This window comes from Prionailurus viverrinus, chromosome C1 (genome assembly GCF_022837055.1).
Source record: "Prionailurus viverrinus isolate Anna chromosome C1, UM_Priviv_1.0, whole genome shotgun sequence".
Lineage (NCBI taxonomy): Eukaryota > Metazoa > Chordata > Mammalia > Carnivora > Felidae > Prionailurus > Prionailurus viverrinus.
This window is the reverse complement of record NC_062568.1, coordinates 270,818-288,135: the sequence shown is the minus strand read 5'-3', so window position 1 is coordinate 288,135 and position 17,318 is coordinate 270,818. Positions and strand designations below refer to the sequence as shown.

Below are 17,318 nucleotides of genomic sequence, written 5' to 3'. Positions count from 1 at the left end.
GGGCACGTGGCGTGGGGTCGTCAGCTAAGCTTGGCTCCTTTACAAGGGAAACCAGGACTTTCCCGGCAACGGCACTCAGCAGAATTCCCTTCCCTTCTGGCCTTTCTTTAGCCAGGGCACGGTCACACGGCCACCGCCCGCTCCGAGGAGGCTGGGGGTGGGGAGCACTGTGTCCGCTGGTTGGTTGCAGTAACCAGAGGCTAACTAGAAATCCTGCTGGGATGAGAGGGGGGCCAGTGGAGACTGCAAGGCCCCGTGCGGAGCGTGTGTGGATGGACCTATTTTTCTGCCGCGAGTTGGCAAGCGGGGATTCGTTGGTCAATTGGCCCTAAAAACTGGCCTAACGCCCTCATTGTGAGGGTGCAGTCAGGGGTTATAACTCACGAACCTGCATTTATTAGTGCCGTTGGAATCGGAGATGAACATAATTGCATGATTTTTTTTACATGTTATTTATCTATATATTTAGTTTTGAGACAGAGCACAAGCAGGGCAGGGGCAGAGAGAGAGAGAGAGAGAGAGGGAAACAGAATCAAAGCAGGCTCCAGGCTCTGAGCCGTCAGCACAGAGCCCGACGTGGGGTTTGAACCCACGAACCTCGAGATCATGACCTGAGCCGAAGTCAGACGCTTAACCGACTGAGCCACCCAGGCGCTCGCTTTTTTCTTTAAGTTTTTTTTTTATGCGTAAGCAAAACGCATCCTAATAAAACCGACCCTGACATTCAAGGAAATAAATGAAACAAACAGCAGGGGCTGCTTCACTGGAGCCACACAGAGCTCGGATCAGAGTCAACCGAGGGCACCTGTTACCGCCCCGACGTGCCAGGAGCCTGGCCCGTGGGCAGATTCTGTCCGCGTTCTTCACTACGATAAAAAAACAAGGATGCCTTTGACCTGAGCTCCTTTCCCAGACACCGCCAGATGCTAGAACCCCTCCTAACTGAGGACAGGAGGCCCGGGGCCGGGGCTGCTCCCGGGAACGAACCTGCGAACCGTGAGGTGGTTTGAGCGGAGCAAGCGGGAGCTGGAGGTGATGTGAGAGAGTCTTGAACCATAGTGAGCCAACAGGTCCCTAAAGGAACGGGCCGTGACTGGCCACGGAAGGAGCAGAACCGCACTCACGTACGACCGGCGTCTGTTGACCTGACACACGATGTCGTCTCCAGTTGCAATAGAAGCATCTTCCCGGGGGACCAGCAGGCGGCCCGCCGGGCTCACCCCTCGCACGCCCACCCCCCTCCGGACCCCAGCCGCCCACGGTCCAAGCGGCCCCACCAAACAGCCAGGGAACTCCTCGGCTGAGCTGAGAAGGGTTGCTCTGGGGGACGTTTTGCTAAGACATTTCTGCAGAGGCCAAGGCCCCACTGATGAGCAGCCCCGCCCCGCCAGATGCCGAGTCTGAATATAAACTTAAAACCCTCCCCCCCCTTGGAAATCTTCCATTTTCATGACAGTAACGCTGAAGCGTTCGTTTAAAAACCTCGTATTTGAAAGAGATGCTGCCGCAAAGCCAAATCTTCAGACTTCGTCTCCCCTGTCTGTTGCAATGTGATATCTGTCCTCAACTCTAAGAGTGCGTCTGGATCCGGATTTCCTAGGTGAGGAAAACTTGCCGGAGTCTGTCTTTGCAGAAATGGCCACAGGTGAGGGAAAGGTGTAAGAGTTCATGTTCCAAAAGGAAAAAAAAAAAAAAACAAAAAACGACTCGAATACACGGCACCTGTTCCGCCTTTGGGGGAAATGATTGGAGAATGAGTTCAGATAGAGCTTGCCTTTTATGGTTACACATGATGGTATTTTTTTAAACCACACAAGGCACCTTCGATTTATGCTTTCTACACACCCACGGGAGTAGCTGTAAGGTGATTCAAAAGCTGTAGTTGGGGAGGAAACATCAGTTCTTCCATTTGGTTTCATTTGGCTTTAGTTTCTGAAGATAAATTTAAATCTGTCTCCCTGACATAAATACTCCTTGTTTATCGTAGCCCTAAAACGTTTTAAAGAGGTAGGTTTCATGGAGTCTGGTTCTTTAGAGTACTTTGAAACATTCTCTGACAGCTTGTGAATCTTTAAAACGTCCCTGTGGGAGTTGCGTAAAAAATTAAAGAGATACCCACTAAAAAACGTAGGGAGCCGTGAGTGCTTTTGTTGAGAACGCCCACACTCATGTCCAGGGTGTCTGCCCGGCCCCTCCTCGGGGGGCTCCACTCCCTCTGAGAATGGGTAGCCAGAACTCTCTTATCTGGATAGACTTGGGAGGCAATGGCATCTTGCCAGCCCGGAGAAGGCTGAACCTTGGCCGAGATGTCCTTGAGGACAAGAGGAACAGAAGGGTCACATCTGAGACCCGCTCTCGGTTCTCTGACGCTTCCGAGGCACAAGTGGGGTCCCCCTCTTTGAGATGGCTCTCTCTCTTGCACCCCTCCGGGCCCACCCCTGGGTGGCTCCTTCTCCGGCACCTCCCTAGGGTTACCCTCCCAGCTGTGGCCTCGGCCAGGTTCCTTTGTAAACCACTCGTACGTAGATCCGTGACTCTTTCCTCCTGAGAACTCACCTCACTTGGTCATTTACACCATCTTTATTTTTTTTTAAGGCAATGTATTTAGAGAGAGAACAAGCACGAGTGGGGGAGGGACAGAAAGAGAGAGGGAGAGAGAGAAGCCCAAGCAGGCTCCACGCTGACGGCCCAGAACCCAGAACTCGGTCTCGCAAACTGTAAGATCACACACAACCTGAGCCCAAAGTAAGAGTCAGACGCTTAACCCAGACGCCCCTACACTGTCTGCCTCTCCTGCAGGACTCTGGGCTGACGCCTTGTCTGGCTCCGCTCACCGCTGGGCCCCCTGGTGGCCAGCGTTGGGCAGCGCAGTAATCACTGGTGGGAGGAAGCAGGGGAGCGGAAGGGAGGGTCTCGCCGGGGAGTGGCTCAAACTCTCACCTGGATGGTCTGCTCTGACAGCCTGCAGAGCCCCAAACTTGCCGAGCACAGTATTGGTTTTGTCGGGTTACTTTGATCCCATCCACATGGCCAACAGTGCGACTCTCCTTCCTTGGAAGAACTCAGCCCAACTCCTGGCTCCTTCACCGTCGTTCATGTCGCTTTTAAGCAGCAGCCTCTATTGTGCTTGGAGCCGCTTCAAGGAACAAAAGCGCCGTCCTAGTTTATAAAACCCTTTCATACTCAGAGATCCGAACGTATGGTAGGCTCCTGAAAACTGCCTGCAGGAATATCTGCTTCTAATACATTACCTGTGGCTTTAGGGCTCAACTTGGTCAAGCCGTCAACAAACAGGAAGTCGGCTGAAGTTCCTTTTAGTCCGCCGGGAAAACTTACGGCCTTGAGCTGCACCTAACCACCTGCTGCCTTGCAACAAGTGTTTTCCACGGCTGCTTTTGCTCCCCGAGTCATCCGCACATAACCGGAGCTAAATGAGGAAAGACAAAATGATGCCTTCCTTACCTCCGCGACGTCAGCCTGAACCTCACATCGAGGGAAACAGGATCCTCTGTGTTGCAAGTGGAAATCAGGGAGGAGCACAGCTCAGAATGTTGGAGATACAGCCCAGTCCGTGACGGAGAGGGGCTGTCGCTGGCTAGCACCCTCCCCACCTGCCCCGCGTTCTAGCATACCTCCTCCCACCCTGGAGTGTCAGATGGGAGCTCCATCAGGCCAACCACCCCACGGGGACACAGAGAAGCCCGCTCTGCCCTGGACCCGAGAGCCTGAGGGAGCAGGTGGGCGGTCCTGAAGAAGAAACCTATGGGGATTCTCTTTCCCCTCCTCTCTGTGCTCTTGAACAGGCTCGTTTCTTTTGAATTCACACTCGTGATAAAAGTGGTTTCTACCAACATCTCTCCACTCAAGGACGGTTATTGGCAATTCAAAGCTTTCTGCATGCCACTGAGAGCAATGCGTGGTTATAATGTGTTGGGTCCAGACGCTATTATGTGTGGGTATCGAGTGTGTCCTCGGGGGGAGGAGGGAGACTTCCGGGTTTCTGCAGGGCTGCTTGCTCATCGTTCACTCTAAGGATCGGATTTCTTTTAAAGCTCTTTGAGGGGCACCTGGGTGGCCCAGTTGGTTGAGCGTCTGGGTTTTGGCTCAGGTCATGATCTCACGGTTCATGGGATCGAGCCCCGAGCAGGGCTCTGAGCTGACAGCGTGGATCCTGCTTGGGATTCTCTCTGTTCTTCTCTCTCTGTCCCTCCCCTCCTCAGGCTTACACAAGAACTCTCTTTCTCTCTTAAAATAAATAAACATTTTTTTAAAAGTCTTCGAGGCCTGGGGTGCCTGGGTGGCTCAGTCACTTAAGCTCCTGACTTCAGCTCAGGTCATGATCTTGCGGTCTGTGGGTTTGATCCCCACGTCGGGCTCTGGGCTGACAGCTCAGAGGTTGGAGCTGCTCGGATTCTGTGTCTCCCTCTCTCTCTCTGCCCCCCGCCCCCCGCTCATGCTCTGTCTCTCTCTTTCTCAAAAATAAAGAAACATAAAAAAAACACTTTTTTAAACTTTGAAGCCTATGGGAACTGGTTCCTTTCTATTCTGATTTATGGTTGTTTTCTTTATCTGTCCTTTTTTTTTTCTTCCTACAAAGATCACAAATGTAATATAAGAATAAGACAATATAGGGGCGCCTGGGTGGCTCAGTCAGTTAAGCGTCCGACTTCAGCTCAGGTCACGATCTCACAGTCCGCGAGTTCGAGCCCCGCGTCGGGCTCTGGGGTGATGGCTCAGAGCCTGGAGCCTGCTTCCAATTCTGTGTCTCCCTCTCTCTCTGCCCCTCCCCCATTCATGCTGTGTCTCTCTCTGTCTCAAAAATAAATAAACGTTAAAAAAATTAAAAAAAAAAGAATAAGACAATATAATGAGTCATGGCCACTTCTTACCTTAGGTGTCCTTCATGCTGGCCATAAAACACTAACCATACTTCTGTCTAGACCTCATTTCTGCCTTGGTTCATTTAGAAGAAGGAGTTTCTAGACTGATTAAATGTGTTTGTTTGTTTGTTTGTTTGTTTGTTTTTAAGAAATGGTAAAATTGGACTCTTGCTTCCAGCCACGAGGTGAAACCAGTGCTGAAAAACCTAACCAACTATAAAACTGGATGAAATGTAAGCGACAAAGTCTCCAGTAACGCCACATAAAAAAATTAAAAAATAAAAAAGACTTTTTAAAGAGCCACTCTGGAGATTTGGAAGGCAAGCAATTTCCAGAGATCGTACAGTTGCAACCAGCCCAGTGGAGAGACCCCACTGAAGACACAAGGCGTTCGGAAAAGAATTCAGAAAAGTCATGCTTGAGTCGCAGACAAAACTAGCCCCAGAATAAAGATGATTCTAAGCCTATCACCAAAAAAAATGAATGAATGAATGAAAACAACACTCAAAGAGATCAATCTGATGCAAAAATAATTTCACTGGCTTCCACAAAGCAAAAAAGAAACCCACAAAAAAGCCAAAAACAAAACCCTGCCATACTCTTTAAAGGAAGACAACAAAATCTGGACACTCGGTAATGTAACATACACAATGTCCGATATCCAATCAAAACGTACTAGACAAAGAAAGGAGTGAGAAAACGTGACACATGGGCAGGATAAAAATCAGTCATAGAGACAGACCCAGAAATGCTATAGATGACAGAGAGACGATGGCCCTAGCAGAGAAGACCTTTAAAACAGTTACTATAATAATAGGGTCCCACCATTTTCAGGCAAGCAGACTATAATGAGGAGAGAAATAAAATATGGAACCATAGGAAACTGCTGGGCTGGATAATACAATACCTGAAATAAAAAAATCTCTACACCTTTGCGAAACCAAGGGAATGATTTTTTTTTTAATCTTTTAACATGAAAACATTTCAAACACACGAAGGTAGAGAGAAGAATACGATGACCTCACAGCGCTCGTCACCTATTTCAACATTCACCCACCTTCCGTTCTTTGTATTTCTATGTCCTCCTAAAACTTTTTTCTTTTTTTTTTTTTTTGGAGCAATTAAAATAAATGCCAGATATCATATCATCTCACTCATAAATACTCCAATATTTACACCTAACAAATAGGTGATCGAAGCTTAAATGCACACCTAATACCATTATTCCACTCAAAACACTATCAGTGATTTCTTCATATTACATAGTAACTACTCATTCTTCAACTTTCCTGATTGTCCCAAGAAACTGGACTTGGCCTTAATGGTTCATCTGCCCTCTTTATTGCTTTCAGTTCACGTGTCTCTTAATTCGCCTGTAATCTTCACAGTTTCACCTCCTCCTCTGGTTTTTCCATGTCAGTTATTTGCTGGAAACAAGCTGATCATTTTCCAGGTCATTTGCCCGACAGAATGTCTCACTTCCCGATTCGGCCGGCTGAGTCACTGGGGCATCATTTAAATTTATTCTAAACCTCCTATTTCCTGTGAATGGCTAGATCTAGAGGCTTGATTAGGTTCCAGTTCAATTTACGGGCGATCGTGCTTCACAGGGGGTGCCGCAGACTTCTCACCGCAGAGCTTTGGGAAGCGCCTGACGCCTGGCCCTCCCTTGGTGACTTGAAGATAGATGAAAGGGATCAGCTATTGCCAGCCTAATCCATCCATTTTAAGACCCCATCACCTCTTGACCGGAGGTGAGGTCTCTTAGACCTCCCTTGGAATTATAATTTTTAAGTATCTTTGCCAACTTGACAGCTGAGAAATTGGACCAGTTTTTACTCGGTCAGTTGTGGATTCATTGCCTATTTGTCGAGGACCCGGGAGGTCCTCGCCTCCTTGCCAGGCCTCCTCGCTGGGTCTTTATCATCTCCGCTCTACTCCTTGTCTTTCCCATCTCATCAGGCCCTTTGGTCTGCTGGATGTGGAAGCCATTCTGTGCTCAGCCCCCAGGACCTGTCCACGTTCCAGGCCACAGGTAAGTACGAGATGCCAGACCTTGCTTCCGGCTGTGCGAGGGGAGGTCTACAATGTCTTTGAAGCCAATGGTGCCGCAAGAGAGCCGCTGAGGTCACCACACTCGTTCCTAACCACTTTTTAATTTCCAGATCCCCTTCCTCAGACACAGGTATGAGTGTGCATGGGTTGGGCCGTGGACCAGTGTATGGGACAGACACCGTCCGGAGTCCAGATGGGTCTCCCCTCTCCGCTCTGTGATCTCCTACTCTCCTCCGTCTTCAGATGAGTTATTTCCAAATGTATCCTTGGTGGGCTGACCCCAGAGGCCATGTACACAGGCCACAGAGACCCGTCGAGGTCTGGCCGAGCCCTAGGCTGAGCAGAGGCTAGGCCGGCCTGCGGGAGCCCCGCCCCTGCCTACACGGTACCAGGAAGCAATGAGGTCACTACCCACGGAGAGATGCTAAGTGCGGTGTAAAGAATGCTTTTCCAAAGGGTTGTTTTGTTTTGTTCTAAAGGAAAACAATGGAAGAAAATCTTTTTAGTAATCCAGGTGTCTGTGAAAAATGTTGAAAACCCCCTCTAGGAGTTCCTACACATCTCCCTAGGAAATCTACAGGACCTGTGCAGCTCTCCCTCCGGGACTGGGCAGAGCACCCAGAAGGCTCTTTCCGTTTGCCCCCCCCCACACCCCCCCCCCCCCCCCATGAGAAACTCCCTCAAGCCGCAGGCCCTCATCAACGACACGTTTCGAACCGGGTGTAGTTTGGGCCACGTCGCGTCTTCCGCAGCTCTGAGAGAATTCCAACGCACAGTCACTGTGAGGGGCTCCGGGATGGACCCAAGGTCACTCACTGCCATGACCACCGTCCCAGTGACATTTAAACATTCACAGAGCATGCTGGGGGATCACGACGAGATCAGCAAGCCCTTGAGTCAGAATCTTGTCCCCAGCACCAGCCTGGGGTCACAGACGCCTCTCTCAAAAAGGCTCTGATTCCAGCGCCCCCTGCTCCAAGGGGGGGAATAGTCACACCTTGGAAACCAGCAACATGAAGAACGCGGGCTGTCTTACTCATTGTTCACATAACGCTTTGTTTTTTCTTTGGAATAACAGAGGCAGTCCCTTCCATTTCAGCCACTGACAAACCATCAGCTCCCACTGCGCTGCTGGCCCCACGGCCTCGTCCAGACCACCGGACATCTCGGTCCCCAGGCGGATTCCCCTGCTGCCAGCGCCCTGGGCCGCTTCCTTTCTCCAGCCGGAAAGCCAATGGATCCCAAACACTATTTCCCTAGAGCTGGCAAAGATTCTCCTCTTTCTCAGAGTGGATTTATTCCAGTTGAATCTCAGCTCATTCTATCTCACTCGGGGAGGAGTCGCCAAGCCCCAATGACAGCTGGTGAGGACATCTGACCGGAATGAGCCGTGGACCGCTGAGCAATTTTGTGTCTGGACAGTCGGCTCTTTGCCATATGTGGCTGGATTGGGGCTCTGTGCAGCCCCCCAGCCCTTGTCTTCTGGGGGAGTGGGGCCACGGGCACCAAGTCTTCAGGCTCCCCGGGTCGGGGTCCCACCACCCCACCTCCAGCCACTATCCGCTATCTCCTGGGACTCCTCAGAATGGCGAGCTACCCTTTCTTCCAGATTCAGGTTCCTTCCCCTGCTCTCTGCAGTTCTTAGAGGGGCGTTAGTCATTCCTCCCATGCTGATGCACATTCTCTGCACCCCGCACCCCGAAGCTGGGAGGACAGTATGGCAAATGTGAGGCTGTGTGACGTCTGAAGTCGGGACAAGAGACCACATGGTTTCGGGAACATCTGCTCTTGAAGTCCCGACTGCCATGTGAGAAGTCCAATTATTCTGAGCAAGTCCACACCACGAGGAGGCCATGAGGACACGTTCTGGTCAACAGTCCCAGCTGAGACCAGCCTTCGGGTCAGCCTGTCCCAGGCACCAGACAAGAGGGTGAAGGTGAAGAACATTCCAGAAGGTTCCAGTCACTCAAGCTTCTCACCCTGTGGAACAAGGACAAGCCATCCTGACTGGGCCCCCGTGAATTCCAGACCCACAAAATTCATCAACATAGTAACGTGGCCATTGCCTTCCACCTCCGCGTTTAGGGAGTTTTTTCCTGTGATGCCCAAAAACTAGAGTCTCGCTCGGTGGCTCTCCTCCTCGGTCTCCACCCATGCGTGGGTGGTCTCTCTCTTTTATCTCCTCCTCCTTCCGTCTTCCCTCTCTTTTGCCTGGCATCCGTTATGTCTGGGGAAACCCTGAACTTTCCAGGCCCTTCTAGAAAAGCCAAAGGAGCATCTCTCAGGCGTTTAACAATCAACAGTCCATCCTTCACAAGTCTCTGGAAACGTGCCAGCGAGAGAGCCCGCAGGGGCACAGGCGGCTGAGGTGGACGGAAGGTCCGGGGTGACCATTTGCTTCGCTGACCCCCGTTCTCAACTATCTGAGGTGACAGAGAGCTGAGCAGCAGAAACGAATCTCAGTACAAGGCAAGTCGCGCCGTCAGCACGCTCGTGGTGGATTTAGCCGCATCCGCCCTGAGTCACGCACAGAGGTGGCTGTCCGGGAGACGGCTTCGTCCCTGTGACGGAGTCGTGAACTCCGCTTAGAATGATGGAGTGGGGACAGCAGAGGCTGTGGTGTGCACCTGCGGAGCGAAACAGCCCCGAGGGCCCCGGAAAGAGTCCTAAGAGCAGTTTAGAAAGAAGAGAGACAAACCCGGCACATAGTGCCCACGTGCAGCAGGGAGCTTGGACAGGAGTATTCACCGCAGCCCCGGTGGCCTTCGCCGCGACATGGGAACGACCCCCGGGCCGTCAGGGGGAAGGGTGGACAGAGGAGCTCTGTTGGTCCACGGCTCTGCGGTAAGACTGCCGGCAGCAGAGCCGGGTTCCGGCGACGATTCGCCTCGGGTGGGAGAAGGCACGTGGAGGGAGGCGAAACCACCTGGGTGCGGGGTCGTTGCTCACCTGCCACCTGTCGCTGGGGACGGGGAGTTCTCAGGTACTTACAGACGCCTCAATGAGCAAATGCACAAGGGGGCGTCACCCAGGGGCCAAGGACGCGTGGGTGCCCCGGGGAGCAAGGACTGTGCTGTATCCAATTCCGTGTGCGCGAGGCTTGACACAGCAAAGCGAGGGCAGGAACGTGGCGGGAGGGAAGGGTGGAAGGCGGGCTGTGACCGCAGCCCGGGGAGCGGACAAGTTCACAAGGTGGTTCCGCGGGTGCTCGTTTTGAGTTGCTTGCTTCACGGGAACAGCGCGGTAGCCGGAAAGACTATAGATGCAGGCGACAGGGAGGTTCAGGACCCAGATCCTCGAGGAGGCAAGACGGAATGCGACCCGGGGCCGCATGAGAGTCACCCTTTGGAGCAAATTCTTCTCCTTCCCCATGTATCCGCGAAGGAGCCTTGTCCCCGCCTGGTAGGGTACGGCCTCCAGCAAGGGGGGTGCTAACTGAGACTTCTCCCTCATGCCCACGTGGCTCAGCTTACCAGCCACCATTGACACGGGTGGCGTCTTCTCATTGGCAGGGTCTGAAAAGCCAGACTGTCCCCATCCACCCGGCCGTCTTTCCTCTGAATCCTGCCTCGGTCGCCATCCTCCTGGGAGAGCCAGGTACACCATCTTTCCAAGGGGGGCACACTAGGCAGCCATTAAGCCACCAGAGGGTTTGTGGGCTGCCCCACCTGTGCAGAGAGGGGCCCCGAGTCCCCTGTACCTGCTCAGACCCCCCCCACAGCTCCCCCGTCCCCAAGACCTGAGCTCCAGACAGCTGGGCACTGAACTTCCTCCATCATTCTGCTCCCGAAGGTCTTTCCTCCTTCTCATTTGTAAGAAACGGTACCTACCATTTTAAGCTTAGTTCAAAAGCTGCCTCCCACATGAAGCATCCCCGGCCTCCCCTCTGCCTGCCCCGCCCTGCCTTTCCCCTGCCGCCCGTACCTCTGTGTCCCCCGCCATCTCGGGTCCCCACAGGAGCCAGGCTGCCAAGGCCCTCTTCTGCCCTCCCAAGCAGCGGGCCCACAGAGAGAGGCTGGGGGAGCCGGGAATGAGGCCTAACCCTGAGTCAAGCTCATCAGTCAAAACCGAGCCTGGGCGACGCACAGTTCTACTTTTCCTGAAAAGTCTTCGTTCTTTGAAAAGTGGACTTCGGCGTCTGTGACGCAGTTCTTAACCCCAAGCTGGAAACAGATACCTCCGACTCCTTCTGGAACCTTCCTCCAGGGTTCATCTTGGGCACGCCCTGCTAAACACCCTCTCCTTCCTCCTCCCCCTCAAGGAGCCTCCTGCCAGTGGGGGCTGGGCTCCCCTACTTCAGACCTCACCCCGCCCTGGCCCCATGCCCGGTCATGCCCATTCCTGGATGCCAAGGGTGTGCCCCCCGTTCCCTGCACTTCCCCCTTGTCCACCCCTCCCGTGGTGGGTGCCCCCCTCCCTGTTCCTGCAGCTCCCTTGCACCATACGCCTAGACCAGGGGCGGAGGCTGACCTTGGCTGAGCTCCCTTCTGCTCCCTGGGGAGCTGGGCACCCCGGCTGGCGCGGACAGGAAAGGCTCTCGTTGATTGTGCCCCTCTCCGGGCCAGCTGCCGTTTCCTCCTGCAGCATTAACCAACCCCTGCCTCCCACCCCAGACCCTTTCTCACAACCGGGAAGGTGGGCTGGAGCAGAAGGAGAGGGTGGAATCTGGTCTTGCATGCTTTCTATTAATTATCTGCAGAGCAGCAAGAAACCCGGAGGAGGGACCCACCGCACGACCCACTACCCTGCCTATACATTTCCCCAAAGTTTGCATCTCTAGGTACGCAGGGGAGTTGAGGGAGCAGGGCTGGGGCCTTCGGAACAGAGGTCTCACACAGCATTGCCAGCCTGGGGCCTGCCTGGGGGCCCCCCACGGGAGGGTAAGGGCGGAGGGCTGGAAGCATCCGAGGGTCCGCGTCCTCAGGGCTGATCCTCTCGGGAATTTTCAGATTCCGTTCTGCCCCTGGCATAGGAATCTCCCTTCCTTCCACTCCGAGGCCAAAATAAGAGACAGGTTTCCTCAGCAACCGAGGAAACATCTCAAGAGGGCGGTTATGTTGTTTTGAAGTGTTTTGAAATCTTATCAATGGTTTCCAGGGAAACCCAGGATGATGAATTGAGGCCTTGCGAGGTAACTTTAAGACGAGGCACAGAGGAACGTATTTGAACTCACGGCATACAAGCAGGGAGCTGTTTATTAAAGCAGAGACGTGTATCTCCCTCACCCCTGACGTTTTCATTTCGTTGCCAGTTCAGTGTTCTCTGAAGTGACTCCTCGGGGAGGTCAGCATTAGTTGGATTGCAACGTAAGAAATGACACGAGGCTTAAAAATTTTGAGATCTGTGAATCTCAGGAGACTCGAAAATTTAATTACCTGTGTATTACACTTTGGGAAAATCAAGACTGAGACTGAGCGCCTCGGCTGCCAAATGTTGGGCAGAACAGTCTGTAGGCCCAATACTGCAGTGACAAATGAGCTCAGTGAAAAATGACCGAAACCCCTGTTTCCCACCAGACCGTCCTGGCTGAGACTCTGTCCTGCCGGTCGCTTCGCCCCTGCTCATCAGTCAAAACCGCGTCCGGAGAGTCTGGCTCCCTAATGGATATTGGGCTTTAATGCGCTTTTGGTTTTGGCTTTGCCTCCGCTGAGATCACTGGTGCTTTTGCAGCAAGCCACGTCTTCTTGGTCCGTGATGCCCTCTCGTGTCATCTTGCTCCCCCGTCTCCAAGTCACTTTGCCCGTATTTACCGTGTGACTATTTAGGAAGTCTCCCCAGCCCTCTGAAGGCTTCTCAAAGGTGCAGGGAAAGAAGCAGATGAATCTATGTATCAAATTGATATAAATTGATAACCAGGTAGACAACCATCTAAGTAAATTAAAAAAAAAATTTTTTTTTAATGTTCATTCATTTTTGAGACAGAGAGACAGAGACAGAGTGTGAACGGAGCAGGAGCAGAGAGAGAGAGGGCCACAGAATCCGAAGCAGGCTCCAGACTCTGAGCTGTTAGCACAGAGCCCGATGCGGGGCTCGACCCCATGAACCATGAGATCATGACCTGAGCTGAAGTGAGACACTTAACCAACTGGGCCGCCCAGGCACCCCACAATCCAAGTAAATTTTGAAGAGTTTTCTCTGGCTGTACACCCTCTGGTGGGATATACTTTGAGGACAAAGGGGCTACAAAGAAACTTAAAATTTACTTAATAGGTTTTGGGGCACCCGGGTGGCTCAGTTAAGCATCAGACTCTTGATTTCAGCTTGTAGTTCATGAGATCAAGCCCCTTGTTGGGCTCTGTGCTGACAGTGTGGAGCTTGCTTGGAATTCTCTCTCTGTCTGCCCCTCTTCCATTCCCGTCCTCTCTCTCTCTCTCTCTCTCTCTCTCAAAATAAATAAACTTAAAAAATGTACTTAATAGGTTTGGTTTTAGTAGTGATATTCGTGTAGTAATTACAGAATACTATTTCATGCGTATTCTAAGACGGGGCAAATGAGTCACTATGCAAATGTTGGAAACAACAAATCTTGCTGTGAGAGGGGAAAAACTAACATGAGCTATGGCGATATGAAGAGGACCCCTCTGATTTGTGTTGGAGGTAAAGGCATCTTCAGTAGGAACTCGTAATTTAAAATATATATATATATATATATATTTTTTTTAATCTCTCTGCACTGACAAGATAAGGATACAATGACCCTTGGTGGCTATGAGCACACTCAGTCCCCAGAACATGGTTTCTAAATTCCTTTCTCCCCCAAAGGGAAGTTGACTGACTCCAGGCCTGGAGCAGGGAAAGTACAAAGTCATCCTGGAATATCTTACAGCCTCAGAGAGAAGGAGGGGCCCAAAGACTGATGTGGACGTGTGAAAACAGCTTTCTTGAGGGGCCTCCCCCTGTACAAATTTGGGATGATTTGAGTGGTAAAGACAATGTGATTATATAACAGAGTGAATTTTTTAGAAAGGTGTCCGTGAATCCAAAAGAGTACTTTAAAAAGCGGTGAGGGGATAGGTCTTCTTTATGAAATAATGCCAGCAAATAAATTGAGAAGAATCAATAGATTAGAAGAATCACAGATTTAATTATTCAGGTAAAGATCGTAACTGATGTCTAAAATCATTGGGTGAAAGGTTTCTGCGGAACATAGTCACATGGGCCCAAAATGTCACCCCACAGGTTAAAGGATAATGTATATTTAAACGCAGTAACTTCACGGGGCGCCTGGGTGGCTCAGTCGGTTAAGCGTCTGACTTCGGCTCAGGTCCCGACCTCGTGGTTTGTGAGTTCGAGCCCCGCGTCGGGCTCTGTGCCTACAGCCTGTTTCGGATTCTGTGTCTCCCTCTCTCTCTGCCCTCCTCTAATTGCAGACTCTCTCTTTGTCTCTCAAAAATAAATAAATAAATAAACATTAAGCCAATTTTTTTTAATTTTTTTTTTCAACGTTTATTTATTTTTGGGACAGAGAGAGACAGAGCATGAACAGGGGAGGGGCAGAGAGAGAGGGAGACACAGAATCGGAAACAGGCTCCAGGCTCCGAGCGGTCAGCCCAGAGCCCGACGCGGGGCTCGAACTCCCGGACCGCGAGATCGTGACCTGGCTGAAGTCAGATGCTTAACCGACTGCGCCACCCAGGCGCCCCAACATTAAGCCAATTTTTAAAAAAATGGTTACTTCACGTTACCCGTAATGGGATAAAGTCACGATTGCCATGTGTCTCTTGATGGAGGGCACCTGTCCACACATCATCCATGTGACAAACCTGCCCAAAATGTCTATCCTCAAGTCTGTCTTGAGCAAACAGTGAGACAAATCCAAGCCAAATTATGGGACATTGGAAAAAAAAAAAAAAAAAGTCTGGCCTGGACTCTGAAAATATCAGTCATGAAAGACAGTGAATGGATGGGCTGCTTAAGGTGGAAGATGAAGAGAAAACCATGAGAACTGAATCGAATTCATGGCTCCTGATTGAATCTTGGATTGTAAAACTATCATGAGGGACATAATTGGAAGGATTTAAATACGGGTTAATGATTAGGTGATATTATTATATTAAAGGTAAGTTTCTTGGGTGCAATCGTGGTATAGATGCTTATAAAAGACAATGTTTTTATTCTTAGTGTTTAGGAGTAAAGCACCAGGATACCTGTAACTTCCAAAGAGTCAAACAGTCCAAGGGGGAGATCATTGACGTGATATATACACAGATATGTAAAACATGCCGTGTATTGTAGCACACACATTCACACACACACACACACACACACACACACAGCAAATGGGGCAAAATGTTAATTGATGGATCAACGTGTAGATTATTCTTTCAACTTTGCAGTAAGTTTGGGGAAAATTTTTCAATACAAAGTTTGGGGAGAAAGTCAAAAACTATATTATCTTTCTCATCTTACCACGACCTAGGGGGCCTGAAACAGCCGGCTTTCGTCTCACACGGTACTGCAGGGCAAAAGCGGGAAATCAAGGGATCAGCAGGGCCGGGCTCTTTCTGGTAGCTTCAGGGGAGAATCCTTGCTTCCTCCAGCTTCAGGGGGCTCCAACTTCCTTTGGCTGTGTCACCCCAGTCTCTGTCTTAGTGCCCACACAGCCGTCTTCTCTGTGTCTCTGTGTGTACCAGTTCACTGTCCTGGCTATGATATCGTACTATATTAGACAAGATGCTCCCTTCCGGGACACCACGTGGAAGGTACCGGAGATCCTCTGTATTCTTTCTTACAACGGTATTGGAACATACACTTATCTCAAACTAAAAAGTTTGTGTTTTTGTTTTCTTTGTTTTTTTTTTTTAAGTTGGCAGAGACAGAGACTGAGGGGGGAGGAATCTGTGGGTCTGGCCATCTGATTGGCCACGGGCAGAGGGAGAGGTTGAAGGTGACATCGCAGTTTCAGGCAGGGATGAAGGGAGACGGTGGAACCAGAACAAAACCGAGGCCAGAAAAGGAGAAATACAACCCAGGCTAGGGGATCCATGGCCAGCAGGATGGGCTTGGGGGACCAGAAGCACATGTGTCTTTGGGATGCAAGGACCATGCAGGACCAAATAGAGCCCGCTGAAGCAGAAATGGGCCATTTCCTCTAAGTCTGCAAGGGAGACCCACTGAGGCTAGGGCAGAAATGCAATTGGGCTCGAGGGGGAGCCAGGACCAGGATGGGGGTGAAGCCCTCTCTGTCTTTTCCCCTAACAGACTAGCTGTCTCCACACCTTAGTCTGCACACTGCCCAGAAAACGGTGGCCCCCAGCTCCCAAGTTCTCGTGTGGCCATCCCAGCCTCCGGGAGAAACTGACCTCTTGCTACTGGTCTCGCTCCCAAATCCCCAGGGGAAAAGTTCTGACCAGGTCCCCTGGGGCAGGGTGCCCTCGCCGCCACCATGACCAGAGTGCAGGGTCACTTTACACAAGCGTGGCCGGAGCTCAGTGCCCCCGTCCGAGGTGGGTCATTGCGAGCTGGGCAGACGTCTCCAAATGAATCGCTCACAGAAGTCCAGAAAGTGCCTTATGTTGAGACCAATGACCTTATTAGAGCCAGAGAATTAACCACCACGTTTCCTTTTTCAAAAGAGAAGTCCCTGTTTTCCAACCATCACGTTTTAGAAAAACATTCGTCAACAGGAGCCGAAGCAAACATTTAGATTGGCTTTTTCTTAACCAGGAAATTAAAGGAACCAGAGCATCTAGTCCCTGAGCCTTCTGAGAATCAGAGTCTTATTTAATTTTTTAATTTTTTTAATGTTTACTTATTTTTGAGAGAGAGAGAGAGAGCACAAGCAGGGAAGGGGCAGAGAGAGAGAAGGAGACAGAATCTGAAGCAGGCTCCAGGCTCTGCGCTGTCAGCCCAGAGCCCGACACGGGGCTTGAACTCATGGACCATGAGATCCTGACCTGAGCTGAAGTCAGACGTTTCACCAGCTGAGCCACCCAGGCGCCTCCAGAGTCTTATTTTTTTTTTTTATAAAATCCTGATCTAGACAAATAAAAGTCACTCTTCGGTGGATTTTTAGTAATCGCTCCCCCCACAATCTCCGAAACGTTCTAAAATCATTACTAATGGTTCTGATAAAATTGATCGGGCAATCACTTATGGTAGAACAGCCTGTCGGTGTAAGGCCACTTTCCTTTCACGGAGAAGCATGGCTTCTTCGCAGAGACAGACACAGACGGGCACAGCCCGTGGTCATTCTCCGGAAGTCTGCGGCAAGTGGGGTGGTCACCTGCAGGGTCACACGGCACCAGACCGTGGGGCTGGGGACAGGTGGTGAGCATCAAAGCCTCCAAAGCTGGGACAGGAAGAGGGCTTTTCTTTCCTTCACTTGTATGAAAATACAAGAAAACCTTCTGGGAGAAGGGCTTCCCCTCCTGTTGTGGCATT

At 51.1% G+C, this 17,318-nt stretch overlaps 1 non-coding gene across 1 annotated transcript; it reads right to left on the bottom strand.

Moving 5' to 3' along the window:
- Positions 1-568: 568 nt before the first annotated feature.
- On the bottom strand, positions 569-653 carry TRNAR-UCG (transfer RNA arginine (anticodon UCG)). Its single transcript has one exon. It is a non-coding gene; the product is annotated as a tRNA-Arg (tRNA).
- Positions 654-17,318: the final 16,665 nt, after the last annotated feature.